The sequence below is a fragment of the Sminthopsis crassicaudata genome, chromosome 4 (assembly GCF_048593235.1).
Source record: "Sminthopsis crassicaudata isolate SCR6 chromosome 4, ASM4859323v1, whole genome shotgun sequence".
Lineage (NCBI taxonomy): Eukaryota > Metazoa > Chordata > Mammalia > Dasyuromorphia > Dasyuridae > Sminthopsis > Sminthopsis crassicaudata.
The window spans coordinates 56,879,762-56,901,120 of record NC_133620.1 but is presented as its reverse complement, the minus strand read 5'-3'; the positions used below and the strand labels follow the sequence as shown (position 1 = coordinate 56,901,120).

The 21,359-nt window shown below is 37.0% G+C and overlaps 1 long non-coding RNA gene across 2 annotated transcripts in view; it reads left to right on the top strand.

The window, feature by feature from the left end:
• The window catches only part of LOC141540541 (uncharacterized), a 249,912-nt gene extending 242,272 nt beyond the window's left edge, over positions 1 to 7,640 (top strand). For both annotated transcript variants that reach the window (XR_012481579.1, XR_012481578.1), the window contains one exon: positions 6,826 to 7,640. This is a non-coding gene — a long non-coding RNA (uncharacterized LOC141540541). The remainder of the gene's footprint in view (positions 1 to 6,825) is intronic.
• The last annotated feature ends 13,719 nt before the right edge of the window (positions 7,641 to 21,359 follow it).

The following is a 21,359-nucleotide window of genomic DNA, read 5'->3' as shown; positions in this document are numbered from 1 at the left end:
GCTAGCTATAACAATAAAATGAGGAAGAGATTAAAAACAACTAAAGGTTGATTAAGTGAAACAAATTCATAACTTTTGCAGATGATATGATCTACTTAGAGAAACCTAAAAATTCAACTTAAATTAATTAAAATAATAATTTTAACACACTAGCAGGAAATAAAATCTAGACAAGTTATGAGGTTTTTTGTTTTGTTTTGGTTGTTGTTGTTTTGGTTGCTGTTGCCAGTAGTTTCTAGCAGGAAGCTATAGAAGGAAAATTAAGCTGAAATTTACTAAATATGATCAACTGTCCAAATCCAAAGACCCCAGTTGATGGATAAGAACTCACTATTTGAGAAAAACTGCTGAGAAAATTGGAAATTCGTATGGTAGAAACTAGATATTGATCCACACCTAATACTATACCAAGAGAAGATTGAAATGGGTTCATGATTTAGACATAAAAAGTGATATAAGGATTATTTAAACTCTATTTCTAGGACCAGAGAGTTAAGGTTAGAAAGTTGAACTAGTATTGAGAAGGAATTGTAGTGTTTACTGTTTATGGGGTAGGGGAGGAGGACAGGTTTCAGTGAAACTCATAAGATGGAAGAAGAATGAGAAGAGGTCTCCACAAAAGGAAATTTGTCATTACAGGGAGAGTTCCATCACCTTCTTCCTGAGTTATGATTTTCTACCCTTAGCTTGATGGAGAAGGCTAGATTGAATTGTGAAAAGAGCCTCTTTGTTTTCCCTGAACTGATTTATCCCATTGAAATATTTTATTCTGACAACTTTGTCTTGAAGAAAAAAGTCAGAGGAAGGTAGAATGGGTGTATCCATAGCAGGCTCTATTATGCAGTGACAGCTGCAGGGAAGTAGGGAGGTCTGGTTTACTGGAAAGGTAGAATCGATTATATCTTGAAAGAAAATCTCTTGGCTGTGTTTCTAATCTGAGCAATAGTCAAGGTCTAAAAGTAAAGGAGAGAGAAGAAGAGATCTTTCCTGTATGGCCATAAGTTCAGTTCAAATTATACATTCAAAGTATAAGTTCCTTTTAAAAAATATCATGAGAGTCTATGTAATATATATGCTCAGAATAAGTCTAGTTGTACAATCGTAGTTGAGCCTATCAGAAAGAAGCAAATTTTACTACCAATATGCCAGGCTTTAAAGACAACTAATCACAGACTAATTTAGCAGCTAATACTTCAGTGGATAGAGCATTAGCCCTAGAATCATTTAATGGGTTCAAATCAAGGCTCAGATATTTTCTAGCTGTGTGATCCATGGCAAGTTAATTCTGTTTCTCTCAAATTCTTCATCTGTAAAATGGGGAAATGGCAAATTGCTCCACTATCTTTGGCAAGAAAAAAAAATTCCAACATGGCATCCCAATAAGAAGACATGACTGGAAGAACAAACACCACCACCACCAAAAAAAAAAAAAAATAGGAGCAGCTATTTATTATTTTGCTGAAGCAGGAATTTCCTTATGGAAATTTCCTCTGCTTATGCAGATGGAGAATTAACAACTTCTCTATATATTGTAGTCCTTGAGAATTTTAGAGAGCATTGAGAAGTTATGGGGCTTGCAATATAGTCATGCAACTAGAATGTCCACTCAAGAGTTGAGTTCCAGCTTTCTCACCTCCAAAGCTTACTCTATTCAATATGCCAGGCTACCTCTCCTATTTCATATTGATTGCTGTTGCTTTTCAATTGCGCCCGACTCTTAGTGACCCCATTTAGCATTTTTTTGGCAAAGATACTGGAGAGGTTTTCCATTTCCTTCTCCAGTTAATATTGATTGGGTCATCTCAAAGTACAATAGGCCAAATTCCTTCTATATAGTCATTCAATATTAGTAGTGGTCAGTTCTACAGAGGAAACTTCTCGTTTGGATGCGAAGGCTTCTCAGATGATAAAAATCATTAAAATAACGGCAGTTAGGGAGATAAAGGACCCGATAGAAGATAGAATATTTCCTGCTGTATAAGCATCTGGGTAATCTGAGTATCGTTGAGGTATACCAGAGAGGCCTACTCATTTCAGAATCCAGTCCTCTGTCTGAATACTCATCTCATCAATAGGACCAAATCAAAGAGACTAATTACATTTCATTGTATTATACCACTCCAGTAGCTAGATGGCATAGTCCATAGAATGCTAGACCTGGTGTCTGGAAGATCTAAATTCAAATCCAACCTCAGGTATTTATTAGCTGAGTGACCCTGAACATGCAACTTCTACCTTACTTTCCTTATGGCAAAAGAGGGATAATAATAAAATATCTTCCAGGATAATATGTATTGTAAAGTGCCTAACACAGAGTAAACACATATCAAATACTTATTCCCTTCCTGCATCCTCCCTCCTAATATTTTTATACAAGTGAAATTTAGTCCAAATATATAATAATGGTGCCTACCATTCCCTATTGCATCTTACTTCTAATATTACTGTCTCCATTTATCTCCATTTCACAGTTGAGAAACACTGAAACTGATAAAGATTAAATGACAGGTGTTTTAAAATTTGATTATTCATATTTTGATGAATTTGAGATCCCTGTAAATATGCTAGTTAGATCCCCAGCTTCCTTTGTGTCTAAGCTCACTTCCTATAAGAGTTCTTTCACAGTTAACCTCAATGTTGTGCCTTCCTTCTCAGTCAGTTGATAAGCATTTATTAGTGGCGCTACATATAGTCCTATTCTTAAGAACTCAGTCTATGTATCTTAGATATATATATATATATATATATATATATATATATATATATATATATATATATATATACATCTTAGATATATTCATACTTTCTTCTTCTTCTTCTTCTTCTTCTTTCTTCTTCTTCTTTCTTCTTCTTCTTTCTTCTTCTTCTTCTTTCTTGCTGAGACAATAGGGGTTCACTGACTTGTCCAGGGTCACACAGTTAGGAAGTGTTAAGTGTCTGAGGTCACATTTGAACTCAGGTCCTCCTGACTTCAGGGCTGGTGCTCTCTCTACTATGCCACCTAGCTGCCTCTTAAACTCTTCTTTTTATCCTCCAATGACAGGCACATAGTAAATACTTAATGATTTGACTATGCATTAGGAGCCCTTGCCAATGAGAACAATCAGAAAGGAAGAACATATTCTTTCTCATAACAGAAGTCTATGGGAAAATAGGATTCAATTAATATAACCATGATGGACTCAAAACTTTCCATATCATATGATTTTTATGGAAATTATTTGCAAAATTTTGAATGTGCCTTCTCAATGGGGTAGAGGCTGGGGAGGAAGGAAGGGAGAGGATTTGAAATTCAAAGTTTTTTTTTTCTTTTAAAATTTTTTTCTCAATAGTATTTTATTTTTCCAAATACATGTAAAGATAATTTTCAACATTGATTTTTCTCCACCCCTCCCTTATCACTCTCTCCCTAAGACAGCAATCAATCTGATATAGGTTAACTATATACAATAATTTTAAATCTATTTTCATGCTTGTCATGTTTTGAAAAATCAGATCAAAAGGGGGAAAAACAAACAAACAAACAAAAAAGGTGAAAAATGCTACGGTTCAATCCATATTCAGTTCTCTCTCTGAGTGTGATTGTCATTTTCCATCCCAAGTCTATTGGAATTGCCTTGAATCATCTCATTGTTTAGAAGAGTCATGTTCATCACAGTTGACCACACATAATCTTGCTATTGCTATGCAGAGTGTTCTCTTGGTTGTGCTCACTTTATTCAGCATCAGTTCATGTAAGATTTTTAAAAATTATATCTTTTTATTGACAGAACATATTCATGGGTAATTTTTCAACATTGACCTTTGCAAACACTTCTGTTCCAACTTTTCCCTTCCTTCTCTCCAGCCCCTCCCTTAGATGACAGGCAGTCTCATACCTGTTAAACATGTTAAAATATATCTTAAATACAATATATGTGTACATATTTATAGTTCTCTTGTTGCATAAGAAAAATCAAATTTAGAAAGGTAAAAATAACCTGGGAAGAAAAACAAAAATGCACGTAGTCCACTCTCATTTCCCAGTGTTCTTTCACTGGGTGTAGCTGATTCTGTCCATCACTGATCAATTGGAACTGAATTGTATCCTCTCATTGCCGAAGATAGCTGCTTCCATCAGGATTGATCCTCATATAGTATTGTTGTTGAAGTGTATAATGATCTCCTGGTTCTGCTCACTTCACTCAGCATCAGTTCATGTAAGTCTCTCCAACCCTCTCCGTATTCATCCTGCTGGTCATTTCTTACAGAGCAATAATGTGGAATTCAAAGTTTTAAAAACAAATGTAAAGCTTTCTATAGCATATATGTTTGAGTAAAGGCAGGTAAACCTATAAAAACTCTTTCTAGCTTGAAGTTGTATTATAGAAGCAGTTGTGCTATTTTTATTCTTATTTGGGGATGGGGTGTACTTTCTGATTCTACTGTCTTCCTCCAAAAGTTGATTAGCAAACTGCATAATTTTATGATTGTGCTCAGAATTAGTATTTTCCAGCCATTGACAGTTGGCAAACAGAAAAGTGATGGGGTTGGGTCCTCCTGACTTCAGAACTAGTGCTCTATCCACTGTGCCATTTTACATTAAAAGGTGGGGATGAGGACAGAGAGAGAAGAAGGAATTGGTTTTCTTGCATTTCACTCTCATTTTCTAGAGTTTAATTTGTTCTTCTTTGGTGGTTAATAAGCCTTCAGGGACCTTCAATGATTGATGTAGTGGAAACAAAAAAATCTGTGGGGAATTAACTGTGGGCATTAATCCAGTTCTCACTGTACTCCTGATCCCCTCACCCACACACATCACAGCATTGCTCTGGCTTTGGGTGTCATTTTCCTGGTCTAATTATAGGACCTTCAGTTACAGACCCAAGTAACAAAATCAAGAAAAGAAATACACAGTCTTCCTTTTGTTTTGGATTGTTTTTCCTGAGGAAGGTGGGGAGATAATTTATCGAACAACCTATCTGCCAAAGTAGGCCTCTGCCCAGTTCATCCAGGCTCCTTCAGTGTGCTGAGAGAAGGCAATGAAAATCAGCTGGTGTTCCAGACCTACTTTATTCTACCTTGGAAACATTACTCATCATCATTTGTGGTCTAAAGAATACTCTTAGCAGCAAGGGGTTTCATCAACCTGTGCATTTGTTATATTACAATACTTGTATATGAAGTAGGTCAGGAAGATATTATGATTTACCCAGTTCTCAGGCATTTAGGCAAATAATGGTAGGCTAGTCTTCTGAGGCTAGTCTGTCTTTGGGGAGTAGGGAAGAAAGAGAGAGAGAGAGAGAGAGAGAGAGAGAGAGAGAGAGAGAGAGAGAGAGAGAGAGAGAGAGAGAGAGAGAGAGAGAGAGAGAGAGAGAGAGAGAAGAAGAGAGGGAGAGGGAGAGGGGGAGAGGAAGAGAGGGAGAGAGGGAGGGAGAGAGGGAGAAAGGGAGAGGGAGAGGCATTAAGTGCCTGCTCCCTACTATTCCAATGCTCAGAGTGGATGGTCCTTTCTTCTAAAGAAGCTAGTTGCTTACATAAGAAATGCAAATCTTTCTGAAAATACTATATATTCTGTGGGCTGCCTTAACCAATGCTGATTAGTGTCCAAAATGGGAAGAACAATCACTGTGAACAGTTTCGGTGATTCTGTTTACAATATAACTACAGATCTGATTCTTTTGCCTTGTCCTTGGAGAGGGGCATTTTAGGAAAGTATAGGCAGGGAGTGGATTTTTGTTATGAAATATGAGGCTTATGAAAATTTAATAAATGTCTCATTTCATTTAATCTGCTAGTGGCTATTAATGCTCCTAATTAGGACAGATCCATTAGCTTAAAAACCAACAAATAATTAGCCTTAAGAACAAAAATGTAAACAGAACCATAAGTCATAAATCTGATAATTGGCTTTGCTTTCTCTGGAACAACCTGTGACATACTAAATTCTTTCAGGCCAAGGCTAACATTTTTCCTTCTTGTGTTTATTTGTGAGAGGTATTTAGATATACTGTTTTGTGCACTATCATCATATTGTGGGTTCAGTCTCAGCATAGCTTAGAAATATTATTAGAATAAATAATGGTGAGAAGAGTAAGATGATAGAAGGAAAAGAAAATTGGTTTTAGATACAGAAGTCCAAGAACTAAATCTTGGTAACAGAACTTTCTGTTAGTATGGATGAGTTCCATTCACGTCTCTTGATAATCCGGCTTCAATATGGGTCAGTTTTTCTCCTTTGCTCCTCACATTATTATCAAAATATCACTATGCCCAGCAACACTACAGATTCTCTTATTGGATTCCATAATTGGAAGAAGAAGAATAAAGAGTTTTGTGCTACAGTTCTCTTTATTTGTCCTGACTCAGTTTCCCTGATTGGTTCTGCCTTGGTTTCCCTAAATTGTTCTGCCTCAGTTTCCTTAACTGTTTTGCCTCAATCCCCTTAGTTCCAAACCTCCCCTCCAGACTGAAGGTTGCTGTTCTAAGGTTATAAATTGTTAATGTAAGACTCAAGATAAGGGGGAGTTCAGACTTCCTGGCTCCTAACTCCTTCTGTCCTCAAGAATTTATAGCACTGTCCCCCTCTAAATATTCCAAAAGATAAGATTATCTGGGATACCTCATTGACATCTTTACTTCTGTTTATTCAGATATTCTGACTCTGGCTCCCAAATTTATGGTCCAGAAACTTCCCTCTTTTCTTTCTTTGTTTCAAAGTCTTATAAAAAAAACCTGGGATTCTCATATTCGCCATGGATACTTTGAGATGAGAGTCCTGTCAAGTCAATCATACTCTCCAATTAATAAAATATTAAAAACTCTCTAATCTCTATCTTGCCTCAGTTTCTCTGGCATTACAGGAGAAAGAAGAAGGAGGAGGAGAGAATGAAGAGGAAGAAGGAGATGAAGAAGAGGAGGAATAGGAGGAGAAGAAAAAGAAGAAAAAAGAAGAATTAGATGGGGAGAAAAAGGAGGAGGAGAAACAAGAAGAATGAAAGGAAAGACAGAAGGAGGAAAGGAGGAAGAAAAAGACTTTAGTATGTTTAAGAAACTTATATTCTACTTGCTAAGATACAAAGTATATACAGATAAGGAGATATGAGGTCATGATCATTTGATCAAATTAAGAAGGCTTCATGGGAAAAATTGAACTGAAGATAAAGATTGCTAGATCAGAAGTTGAAAGAGGAGTGTGTCTTGGCACATTAAAAATGATAACCTCTATGAATCAGTGCTTGGCATATAGTAGATGCTTTAATGCTTATTGATTATTGATAGATTCTCAGTTTCTTCATCTGTAAAGAGACTTTAATAGTACTTGAATTGTTTGACTCAAAAGATTGCTGTATCAGTGAGGTAATATATGCAAAATAGTTAGTAACTGCAAAGTTATATATAGGGGTAAGCTATAATTACTTCAAGGAAGCCTACACTCCAACTAATTTGCACTTTTGAACTAATATCATATGTAATTTCTGAGATGTTAGGAGTCATGTATATTAAAAACACACATACAGAGAAATCAGAATATTTGCTTAAAAGGAAGGACATTGGAAAGGGATTTTATCAGCCAAATAAATGCTTCCTGAGCATCTGTTATATGCTAAGCACTGTGGGGGAAATAAATTAGAAGGATGTGAATATTCTTCTATAAAGATGAATAAAGATATTTAGTTCCAAATGTTACTTAGGGGAAAATGCCTCATTTTTGCCAGACAGTATTGAAAAAGAACTTTATTTCATCCTTTTTAACACTCAAAGAAACTGTTCTTCTTTATACTGTAAAGAAAGCTCCATACAAAAGGCCCAAGGAGTATTCATTAAGTACTCTAGTTGAATTGTCCAGCTTAATGTCACAGCTAGAAGGAAAAACTTCACCCAGAAAAAGGAGACTACATTAATATTTACGGATCTTCTGGTTTTCAATGACTTAAAGATGTAGTGGCCACCTAGGTGGAAATGTTTCTTTTATTTTTCCTCTTAGGGATGATTTTTATCCTGATTTACCTTCCACTGGGGTTGTGGGAAAAGAACATAGTCTGCTCTACAGGACTTTCTGAGCAAGGAATAAAAATGACCTGTCTCTCTAATAAGAAAAATGGAGAAGCAGGTGTAATCTAGGTTCAGAAGTAGAGTTGATGCTAAAAGATTCTTATGGAAAACCAGTATTCCCCTTAAAGAGGTGGTGAACCAGGTTGGGAGAGGAGTTAATTGGACTGCCCATCATGCTAATGCCTCAGAGATGTTGAAAAAGGATGTTGTTGTTTGGCGTTACTCTTCATGACCCATTTGGAGTTTCCTTGGCAAAGATATTGGAGTGGTTTGCCATTTCCTTCTCCTGCCATCTTACAGATGAGAAAATTGAGGCAAACAGGGTCAAGTTGTTGAAGTTGGGAAGCACCCCAAAAGTTTGAGGTCACAGACAAGACTGAAGACCTGAACCCATTTCCTTATCAAGGGGCAAAGATTTTGGAATTATAATGCCATTACAAGCGGCCTAAATTCCAGATAATTTACCAAATGAATTCAAGAGAAGGGATAGAGTTATATAAAATAGGATTAGAGATTCATGTTGTTAATTTTATGGCTTACAAGTAGGTTTGAGGAGTGGTCTCAGGAATTTGATTATCACTGACCAGCAAATCTAGCACTATCCTAAAACCAGAAAACTTTGAAATCATTGACAGACAGATTGTTAGAATAAGAGCACACTTAGGCCAAAGGGCTTTAGGATTACTAATTTCCTAAAATTGAAGGGAAGAAATATTATTGCGTTCCTAGAGCAGAGGACTTTTACAATCATTGACAAATAGGTTGCTAGAGCAAGAGCACTTCTAGGTCAGATTACATCAAAATGACTTGCTCAGAGTCACATAGCTAGTTAGTGTCTGAGGCAGGATTTTAACTACCCATTGCAACACTTAGCTGGCCCCTTAAAAGTCTGTGTACAAGTAATTAACCCTAGTCCTGTGTCTTTCATGAGCTAATTGGATTATGCATAGTAAGCACTTAAAAAAGAGTTTGTTGAATTAAACTGATTTGAATTAGATTTAGGTGAACCTCTTTATCCCTTAACCTTAGCTCATCTATTACTTATTTTTAACATTCTTATTTTTTATTTCCAAATTCTCTCCTTTCCTTACCCTTCCTCCACCTACTGAGAAGGCAAGTAATATGATATCAACTTCGTTTGTTAAGTGGCAACCATTGAATTGTAAACAATGAAAACTGGAAGATACATTTTAAATTAGATTTCTTCCATTTTGCAGGTGAGGTAACTGAGAAAACTTAGCCAAGCAATAGAGAATTAATGTCTGTTCTACTATAATCTGAATATGAAATGAGAATGACTTCAGATAATAATATATGGGAAAGCATTCAGAAAGTAAAGAGTATAATATGGTAGAATTGTTTTTGTTAAGAACTAGCATTACTTAGCAAAAAGAGCACAGATTTGATACCAAAAGACAGGGATTCAAATCCTGACCTGGATGCTAACCCACCATATGAGCTTAAGCAAATTTCTCTGGACTTTGGGTTTTCAGCTATAAAAGCTATGGAGTGATAGGGTGAGGAAAAGCAGAGAAGTCAGACTAGATGAATGCTGGTTTTCTTCCAACTCTTCCATTCAATGGTTTTTATTATCAACATGAATTAATAAAAAAGGAAGCATATACTAATCAGAAAGATGTTCATATCCTACCTCCTATACATATTGACCTGGTGACACTGAACAACTCATTGGTAACTTCTCAGTGCCCTCAGAAAACTCTCTAAGATTTCAAAGCCATAGAATAGAGGCAGATTGACATGGATGTTTTCTTCACCAGGAGTTCCCTCCATATTGATGAAATCCAATTTTTCTTTGAAAAAATAATAATGAAAGCCCCAAATAGTGGGATCCTTTTCAATTCAAACACTTGGCTGTTTCCTTTATGAAAAATTTCAGATTGATTCTAATTAATTTCAGTAAACTACTAAAAAGCATCCAAATACTATTTTGGTCCACTTTGAGACCTTATCCATTTTCTTTTTTTTTCCCTTTTTTTTAATTAATAGTTTTTATTTACCAGATATATGCATGGGTAATTTTACAACACTGACAATTGCCAAACCTTTTGTACTAATTTTTCTTCTCCTCCCACCCCTCAGATGGCAGGTTGACCAATACATGTTAAATATGTTAAAGTATAAGTTAAGCACAATATATACATACATGTCCAAACAGTTGTTTTGCTGCACAAGAAGAATCGGACTTTGAAATAATATACAATTGGCCTGTGAAGGAAATCAAAAATGCAGGCGGACAAAAATAGAAGATTGAGAATTCTGTGTAGTGGTTCATAGTCATCTCCCAGAGTTCTTTCGCTGGGTGTGGCTGGTTCAGTTCATTACTGCTCTGTTGGAACTGATTTGATTCATCTCATTGTTGAAGAGGGCCACGTCCATCAAAATTAATCATCATATAGTATTGTTGTTGAAGTGTACAATGATCTCCTGGTCCTGCTCATTTCACAGCATCAGTTCATCTAAGTCTCTCCAGGCCTTTTTGAAATCCTCCTGTTGTGACCTTATCCATTTTCTTGAAACAGTGGCTATACCTTCTATAATTTTAAACAGTGATATTTCTACCTGAATATAGGAACTTAACTTTAGAGCATAGCTTCTTTGAGTGAAGTTTATAATTCACCATTTGAGGAATATGACCTTGGTTTATACCTAATATGTTACTGTGGTATTTGGCTGCCAGTTTTACTGGGAGATGATAGTGTTTAAAAAATGAATTTTTGTTCCAGGCAAGAGCTTGTGATTGAAGGAAAGAAAGAAAGAAAGAAAGAAAGAAAGAAAGAAAGAAAGAAAGAAAGAAAGAAAGAAAGAAAGAAAGAAAGAAAGAAAGAAAGAAAGAAAGAAAGAAAGAAAGAAAGAAAGAAAGAAAGAAAGAAAGAAAGAAAGAAAGAAAGAAAGAAAGAAAGAAAGAAAGAAAGAAAGAAAGAAAGAAAGAAAGAAAGAAAGAAAGAAAGAAAGAAAGAAAGAAAGAAAGAAAGAAAGAAAGAAAGAAAGAAAGAAAGAAAGGAAGAAAGGAAGAAAGGAAGAAAGGAAGAAAGGAAGAAAGGAAGAAAGGAAGAAAGGAAGGAAGGAAGGAAGGAAGGAAGGAAGGAAGGAAGGAAGGAAGGAAGGAAGGAAGGAAGGAAGGAAGGAAGGAAGGAGAGAAAAGAATTTTTATGGCATGCTTCAGTTTAGATCATGAGAAACAATGTGAAGTTTCCTCAGTATAATCTATCCATTTTCCAAATGCCACTCAGCTCCCTTTTCTCTTTAAAAGAAATAGACTTGACTAATATTACTTCTAACAATCTGTGAAAAAAATTTCAAAATTAATCATTATCAAAAAATGAACATTTATTAAGCACCTACTATGTTTCAGGCATTGTGTTAAAGGTCATGAGTGCCAAGGTGTTAATAATCAGTAACGACTAAAATGTTTTATTCTTCAGGAATATTTGCATTTTGATATAGAGATAGTAATGCTTTATCCTAGGGATTAGTAGAACTGATACTTCAAGATTTTTAATTATGGATGAGATTTATTCTTTCTTATCAGAAATATTGACTATAATCTTAAATGTGGCTCTAATTATTTCTGCTGTTTTCAAAATGATCTGCTTGTTCACTCTGCACTCCATCCTACTGGTGACTTTGGATACAGGGAAGCAGGTGGTTTGAATGAGTTAAAGACCAAGGGAGGTTTGATTGTTTGTTGTTATTTGAAGGCAAAGGATTTTGTGTTATCTTTCCAATTCTTCTGGGATTTGCTGTCTCTTTGCCTTTGATTTTGTCACCCCCATGGCAGGATAAAAGACGCCAGTTCCCTGCTGTGGTTAATGCCATTGGCATAGATACCTCCGGTTTCCTGTCAGTGGAGTTGCTGATGGTGGCATGGGGTGGGTGGCAGGGGGCACCAGAAGCTGCCAAAGCAAGGGCATCCATGTACAGTGGTTTGGGGAAAATAGATGGAGGCCCCAGCCATTAGAAGATAAAAGTAACAAAATCTGGCCAAGTATAATTGCCTTCAAGAAGAATCAAGAGCATGAATTGAGAGCATGAAACGTAAGTGGCCTGGAGAGCTCTGCAATTGGAACCCACAATTTAGTCTGATTAACCATCTTATTTTCATTAGGAAATCTCCCATTACTTCCAATCTATGCTAGTCTTTCCACTTCTTTCATTATTATCAGTATCTTTCTCCATCTGTTTTCTCAATTTACTATATACTTACAGTAATCTATTTGAACTAAGTTTCAGTTAACAGGACATTGCTGTCTTCTGGAACATTCCCAGAGACTCTTCCTGTCCTAACCTATAGCATGTCTATAGCATGTCCTAACCTATAGCAACTCAAGGACTGGTACGGGCTCCCTAGGCTCCCCCCACACTTGGCAATGCCAGAGATGATGGAGCTCTCTTCTCCTGACTGATGATCACCATTTCATGAAGGTCCCCAGCCATGCTTATTTCAGTCCCAACTGAAACTCATTCTCCAAACAGTACCTTCTCACTGGCAGCCTTGCCCTTGAGAGGATGCCCTTCCTCCCTCCCTCCCTTCCTTCCTTCCTTCCTTCCTTCCTTCCTTCCTTCCTTCCTTCCTTCCTTCCTTCCTTCCTTCCTTCCTTCCTTCCTTCCTTCCTTCCTTCCTTCCTTCCTTCCTTCCTTCCTTCCTTCCTTCCTTCCTTCCTTCCTTCCTTCCTTCCTTCCTTCCTTCCTTCCTTCCTTCCTTCCTTCCTTCCTTCCTTCCTTCCTTCCTTCCTTCCTTCCTTCCTTCCTTCCTTCCTTCCTTCCTTCCTTCCTTCCTTCTGTTTCTGTTTCTCTCTCTGTCTCTCTGTCTCTTTCTCTGTGTCTGTCTGTCTGTCTTTTTGTGTGTCTTTACTGGTTAGATTTCTTTCTTAAGAACCATACCTTAATCCAAAAGCAATATAGTTATCATTGCCACTACTAGGTCCCAGGAAAAGCCCCATTTGATCATTGTTTGGATCCCAATTGACTCAGATTGAATATAAATAACTTTTTTTTTTCCAGATTTGGCCAGAGTTTCAGAGTTGGCCAAAAAACCTTGAGGGGCTTCCCCTCCCAGATTAATTAATGTATTTATTTAAAAAAAATTGGACTAGCCTCAGTTGCTACCTAGCCTTAATCATTGAATAGGTGTAGTCTCCAGGAGATAACATTATCTGCACTGATTTTTTGTCCTATATTCCATCTCCTGGCAAAAATTGATATAATTGGTGAATCTAAGAATACCCAAGTCAACTTCTCTCTGGGCATAGTTGGTTAGAAAGCTGCTGTTCTGATTAATGAAGGAACAGAGTGTTTTTTTTTTTCTCCCTTCATCTCTCTTACCTTATCTCTCCCTCCTTCCTCTGTGTCTATTATTCCATTTTTTGAGGAGGTCCACTTAGTGTTATGCTTAGATCCCACTGAACCAGTGAAAGATTTTGGTTTATTAATAACTCTATGTTATACTTTGAAAGATTAATGTTTCTATTTTTATTATGTGGAAGTAATTTTAGATGGATTTATATGTTCATTACTGAGCTAAGAATTTCCCTATAGTATACATGGTGATCATTTCCATTCCATCTTTAATCTCTGGTTTCCTTCAAATCTGAAATAAAATTCAATCCTCTATAATAAGCCTTTCCTGATTCCTCTAATGCCAGTACATTCCCTCTATTGATTATCTCAAATTTATCTTGAATATGTTTTGCTTGTACATGTTTATATATTATGTCTCCCAGTTTAGGTTGATATTGGAGAGAATAAATTGATTTTTTGTACCCTTCTTTCTATCCCTAATCTTAGCACAGTGCTTGGCACAGTGTTTAATAAGTGCTTGTTAACTCTTCCCTTTTCCTTCCGTTCTAACCACTTCCCTTTTTCCTTCTCTTTCCTCCCTTCCTTTCCCTTTTCTACTATCCCTCTACCTACCTTTTTCCCTCCTTCCATTTTTTTCTCCTCTCTTCCTCTTCCTCTCCATTATCCCTCCCTCACTTCTCCTTTTGACCCTCTTCCTCCCTTTTCACAGATGAAATCTTTTCCTTTTGCTATTTTCCAAAGTACCTCATTTGTAATATGTCATGATTGACTCACACTTACCACACATCTGTTGATTGACTTCTGTATGGCATTCATTTTTGGTTTTATGGAGATAAATTACGCTACATCTCATGATATATAATAGTTCTAAGAAAGTTTAAATAATTAAAATTTAAATAATTAAAAGTGCATATTTATTTTTGGAAGACACTTTGCAGTTAATAAAGGAGGATCCTTGACATTTTCTGAAGGCAATCCATTGCATTTTTTTCCTTTTCTTTATGTCTGGCCTAACTCTTTGTACTGTTTGAACCAGAACTACATACTGATGTACTTGTTCTTTAGGTCATCCATCCAAATGAATGCTATTATCTTGATAACAGATATTCCTCATCTCCTTGGTTTCTCCTGTTATGTATGATAGGGCTAAACACTAGTGGTTAGAGCTTTCTTTCTGGATGCTTTTTTCCATGTATTGAAGCAATTGGCACAATGTTATTCACAAGCAGGAACATCTGGATAGACTCATCATCCATAGGGAATACCTCTTTAACTTGGATTTGACCTCAGATCTCTTATCTCCCTGAGTTCTTGTAATAACCACATAAAATAATGTATGTGAAAATAATTTTAACTGAAAACTATTATCAACTTTTTTCATTAGTTTTTGGGGTATAAAGGATGAGATTTTAAAATTTATTGTAAAAAGAGAAAAGTCATTTCCCATTCTTGGTCATTTTCATAAACTGAAATGGCAGCATTACTCTAAAAAAAGTGATAACATAAATAATGAGAACTAGGAGGGACTTAAAATAACTACTCCAGTCCTTTCATTTGGTTTGCAGGTCAATGATTTGGAAACTTGCTGTAGGCCAAATATATAGTAAATGAGGAAATATGAGAAAAGATTGAGGAGGAGTGAAATGACTTCACTCAATTTCACAATTTTATTCCTTGCCTTCACTGCCCTGTATTCTTTCATCCCCATCTTTTATTAGCACAAGAGACTAAAAAGAATCTCAGGTTTGTTCAGGTTTTTGTTTGTTTGTTTAACATCATAAGAAAACATTAGTAGTGCTATAAAGTCAGTGACATAATTTGACTTTCTATACATATGCCAGGGTCACATGTTTCCTACATGATTGCCCATGCATTTGTATGCCCAAGCCTTCTGCCTCTCCCATATGTATACTCTACTACATGTAATCTCCATATGTCTCTGCTCTATTAATGGCATGTGTGTTTTTTTTTTAAATACACCAGGTTTATGAGGGGAAATGTTCTATTGCTATTTTTATTACCACACTATTTCTTTAAGTGACTTTTTTTTGACCTGCCTCTTGACCATGCCTCTAGTAAAACTCAGCATATAAATGGGGGTTCATGTTTTGAGTGGATGGACTCACAGATTACTTGATCCTAGGAAAGAAAATTTTTTCTGAGAACTTCCTATATAAATGAGGTACTCCAGGTACTACATAGAGATGAAGAAATAGAAGCCCAGAAAATTGCTAAGCAACCTGTATAAGCATAAGTTAGTGACAGAAATAGGTCTAGAACCCAGAATTCTTGAATTCACTCTGGAGTTCTTTACATCTGTGTTTTCCTTCTTGGGTCTCAAGACACAGGCATTCCCAGAAAATTCTTAACCTGGACTGGTTCCATAATAACCTTATATCCAACATAAGGTGACAGACTGAGTCTTATAAATCACTTTTGCATTCTAGAACACTGTCCTATAGTCGAATTTTACTGTGATTCTGTAGTGGGCTGTCGTCTCTAGAAGCTGCCGGATCACTCTCTGGGAAGAGATCTGCTGTGTCTTCTACTCAAATCTCTCAGACAGATTCTTCTTCCTGTAACGAACTGTTGTCTCCAGGCAGTTGCTGTTAACTCTTGTCCTTAGAAGTGACTTCCCTTCCTGCAGAGAGCCCTGTCAAGCCTGATGCAATGCAGAGTCTTTCTTCTTGAATCCTGGCTCTGAATCTCCTCCAGCTCTTATCCTTCTCCAGGCCGATCTGCCCTCTGCGCCCATTGCTGTCTCTTTTTATCCTCCCAGAGAATGGGCGTGGGATAATGCAAGGGCTTCTGGGAAGAACCACCCCAGCCAATGAGCTTGCCCCCTCTATCAAGTCAACCTGAGTTCTCACCTTGTAATTGTCCAGAAAACCTGAATTCTCACCTTGTCACCATCCAGACAACCTCAGTTCTCACCTAGTAATCCCAACATCTCCCCCTTTCTTTTGATTTAGAACATAGGACAGTCATGACCTTGAAACATAAATCCATCAATATGGGAAATATTACAGATAATTACATAAATGACCTTGAAACATAAATCCATCAATATGGGAAGTATTACAGATAATTACATAAATTACATAAGCATATAGTAACATAGTAACATAACGCATGCTAGAAGTATATAACATAATCAAATAATCATAAATTGAAAATTTATAAATGTCCATAAGTCCATTGTCCATTATTCTCATCTTGTGTGAGGAAGTCCAATGATTCCTGCTGGTTTTTAAAGTTCTTTAACAGTCTTCTTATTATCCATGCTCTTTCAGTGTCAGATGTTTCTTAGATCTTCTCCTTTATTTTGAGGTCTTTCTCTTTTTCTGTCTCTCTCTGGTGGACAAGGCGAATATGACTCGTTGGCACCCATCTGATTCCTTCTCTTGCTGAAGAAATACAAGCAAACCCTCTCTCCCAGGCAGTTAACCTATCTAATTACATTCTATTTACCACTTTCTAAATATCTTCTCATCATTTGGCAATTACATTGGAATTGTTTGCACTGGACACAGCCCTGTTGGTTTAAAAGGCCTGTATTCTCCCCAAGTGTAATCCATTTTTTCAATCTGATTGCCTTTTGACTCACTTATCAGGTAATCCCTTTCTGCCATGTGATTGCTTTTCTGCTGGTTGATTAAATCAGAGTCCTGGCCTTCTAAAGGTTCTTTGGGTGTAACATCAGCTGCCATCATGCCCCAAGTCTTTTTTGCCTGGGGCCCTGGACCTGGGCCCCTCATCCTATTTCCCTGAATTACTCTACACTCTGATGCCCAATGGAGTCCTCTGTTGCATTTTGGACATAGGGTTTTAGGTCTTCTTTCACCCTGTCTTCTCACTGTATCTCCATATCTACACTGAGCTCTTAGATGCCCAATTTTTCCACATTGAAAACATCGCCGAGTTTCTCTAGAAGGCCCTTGCCAGGAGGGACCCTGCCTTTCCACATTCATCATAGTCCGGGTGTAAAAAGCATTTGTTCCCACTGTAGCACAACGTCTTATGATCTCCTCTAAAGGAGCATCTTTGTCTAATCCCCATATAATTCTTTTGCAAATCTCATTGGCATTTTCCTTAGCCAGATGTCTGGTCATTATTTCTGTAGCTGAATTTTCTCCAATAGTTCTTTTGACAGCAGTTTGCAAACGTCCCACAAAATCTGCAAAAGGTTCATTGGGACCTTGCTGTATTTTAGTGAAAGCCTCTCCACGATCTTTCTGTCCAGGAAGGACACCCCAAGCTTTTATTGCAGCCTTAGCAATTTGTTCATATATTGTCATGGTATAATCAGTCTGTTCTGAATTCTCTCCATACCGACCTTCACCAGCCAAGTGCTCAAAAGTGAATTGTGTGTTAACTCCTATTTCCAAATTGCATCTGACTTGAATTTTACATAATTCATGAAATTCCGAAAGCCATAATAAATTTTCTCCAGGTTCCAGGCATATCCTTGCTATGGATTTCCAATCATTTGGGGTTAGGACTTCATAAGACAAACCATCTAGTAACATTTTAACATAAGCTGATGTAGCCCCATAAAGGGTACAACCTTTTTTCAAATCCTTAATTTTATTCAAATCTAAAGGTGCATATCTTCTCCTTTTTTTACCTACAGAGTCAGTATTTTCAATCACAGGATATGCATGTATAAAATCACTTATATCCTGTCCTTCTCTCTTAGCTTTAACCAATGCTTTTTCTAATCTTGTCATAGGCTTAGGCTGCTTCACAGGCAATTCTGTTTGTGTTTCTGCCTCTTCCTCTCCTCCTTCTTGCTCCACCCATGAAGGGTTAATTGAGGGAGGAGATGGGAGGTGCTCCTGTTGCTCAGAATTGTACTTAACTTCATTGTTATCTGATTCATCCTTTTCACCTAGTTTAGTTGACACCTCCCCATTTTGCTCCTTCATCTCTTCCTTTAGAATAACATTTTTTAAAGCCATTTGGATTAAATTGTAGGTATGAATTGTATCTTTGGAAACTGAGTTTGGTCTGGAACCAAAGGGCAAAATGTCACAAAGGCAATTGTAGTGTTCACCTAATTGCTCTCCTACTAATTTCCACTCATCTGGATCCAATTCTTTTTCCAGAGAAAAAGAAGGACATATAACCTTCACAGTTCTTAAAAGTTCAGTAATCTCCTCTAAAATTATAATCAATCCTTGGCTTTTCATAACCTTGATGATGCTCTCCAAACATTTTCCTTGAACAGAAGGTGTTTGCCCCATTTCACTATAAGAGATTCCTGGTTTAGCCCTTAATAAGTTAAGTTCCTTATTTATCTATTAGTATGCTCACTTAATCTTTAACAAAGTTTCCTCGTTACTCACGGTTCTGGGTCAGAGAGACTGAGATCTAGATTGGAAGCTTTTCCACTGGAATCAGGACTGTGTCTGTCCCTGTTCGGGCGCCAAATTGCAAAGGTCTGGTCTAGCTCCTCTTGTCAGGATAAGCAAAAGTCCTTGCCCCACGTTGGGCGCCAATTGTAGTGGGCTGTCGTCTCTAGAAGCTGCCGGATCACTCTCTGGGAAGAGATCTGCTGTGTCTTCTACTCAAATCTCTCAGACAGATTCTTCTTCCTGTAACGAACTGTTGTCTCCAGGCAGTTGCTGTTAACTCTTGTCCTTAGAAGTGACTTCCCTTCCTGCAGAGAGCCCTGTCAAGCCTGATGCAATGCAGAGTCTTTCTTCTTGAATCCTGGCTCTGAATCTCCTCCAGCTCTTATCCTTCTCCAGGCCGATCTGCCCTCTGCGCCCATTGCTGTCTCTTTTTATCCTCCCAGAGAATGGGCGTGGGATAATGCAAGGGCTTCTGGGAAGAACCACCCCAGCCAATGAGCTTGCCCCCTCTATCAAGTCAACCTGAGTTCTCACCTTGTAATTGTCCAGAAAACCTGAATTCTCACCTTGTCACCATCCAGACAACCTCAGTTCTCACCTAGTAATCCCAACATGATTCTACCCTCAGAGTTTGTACTTATGCCTTCACTATGCATGAACTTATATTTTCCTATTAATTTTGTGGTCCTCTCAGAAGCAATTCTTCCAAATGACATATACTGCCATGTAAAACATGGGATTTCTGAGCTATCAGAGATTGGTAAAACCCCCAAGTTTTCTCCAAACCACATTAAAATATAATTGGAAATTATTTCATAAAATAAACAAAAATACAATATAACATAGCTAATATGTCAAAATGTTACCCACACATCTCATTTTCTATTTGAATTTGACACCTCTGGGTAAAGGAAAGATCTATATTTTACTGAATTCTGCTCTCCTGCAGGTTGTATTATTATAGAAAAGTTCTGGATATTTTAATGGGTTTTTAACCCCTCCCCAAAGCATTCATGTCACCAGAGTATATTTAATGCTATTACTTTTAATTGAAGTAAAAAACCTGGGGCAAAATATTGAGGATTTCATTTTGTGAATGATAAATTTCTAGCAAAGAAAAAATTGGCAGATTGACAGCTCTTTCTTGATTCTGTGGGTGGTATGATGCAGCCATCCTTATTAGGAAGGATGATTTGTATGGTTAATTCCATGAAGGAATGAGAATCTGACTTCTTATCTGTTATTTACCATCCTAGAAATGCCAGAATACAATGCCTTTTGAAGAACAAATGATTTTCAGCCATCTGTGTATGAGCAGTGACTGATCTCGGTTGCTCTGGACTGTATATGTATTCCATGATCTGGCTCAGCATGAGTCTGTTCACCATTGGGAACTTATTTAATTCCATTCTTGGTTTTAATATCCCCACCCCCACTACCTATAGGAATTAGTAAGTGCTGTTCATAAACTTGTTCTATGTAAGTCTCTGGCCTTTGTACCACTCCTTGGCTACTATCAATTAGATAGTTTAGTGAAATCCATACATCACCCTTCATGGGATAAGCTTTGAGTCAGGCTGAGAAAACAACAGGATGCCTTTAAGAACTCATTGATTTTGGGGAAATAATTTGAGATGTTAGTATTTATTGTGGAGAAATGGGTTTGGAATTCCATAACTCATGAGTGACTAAGAAATGGATCTGGCTAGAGAGTAGGAGCAAAGTCATAAAATCTATTTTAAGATGATACCTAAGATTTCATTTGTATAAAGAATGCCCAGAGAAGAAATGCCCTTTACCAATGTAGTTGATGGTAGTGAATAACTTTAGAAATGTGTTGGAGGCAATGAGTGATACAGGGATGTATGTCATAAACAATGATTTAAACATAGGTTTTCCTGTCTCTGAAGTCCTCTCACTATCTTCTGAATGACAGTGTTTCTCTATAGATCCATAGAACTCCAAAAATGGAGCAGATATTGATGAGATGATGAAAAACATTTTTGATGCTCCATTCTAAAAATTTACAGTCCCGTCAAACTGATCTTCTTGCTGTTCCTACTCCATGACATTTTTTCCTGCATCAATACCTTTTTTCATTGGCCCACCTCATGCCTAAAACATACTCTTTTCTCTGTTTCTTGGATTCCCTATTTTTCTTCAAGATCCAACTAAAGTACCACCATGTAAATGAAATCTCTCTCATTCTTTCTGGTTGCAAGTTTCTTACATTCCTAAATGAGTTATATTTATTTTGCATTTGCTTATGAAAGTAAAACATCACATAAAGTATCAAGCCTGGAGTCAGGAGGATCTAAGTGTAAATTTGATCTTTTGACCCTTACTAGCTGTGTGAGCCTGGGCAAGTCACTTAACACTGTTTGCCTCAATTTCCTTAAATAGAAAATAACTGGAGAAAAAAAATATCTTTGCAAAGAAGATCCCAAATGCTATTATGGAGAGTCAGACATGACTGAAATGAACAACAAAGACATATATGTGCAAGTTATCTCTTCAATAAAATAAGCTTGAGGGAAGCTTCTCTTTTATTTTTGTCTTTAGATCCCCAACAGTCAGTACAATGCTTGTTTTCTAGTAAGTGTTTAAATGTTTGTAGATTCATTGACCTTAGGATCATTCAAGATGTTT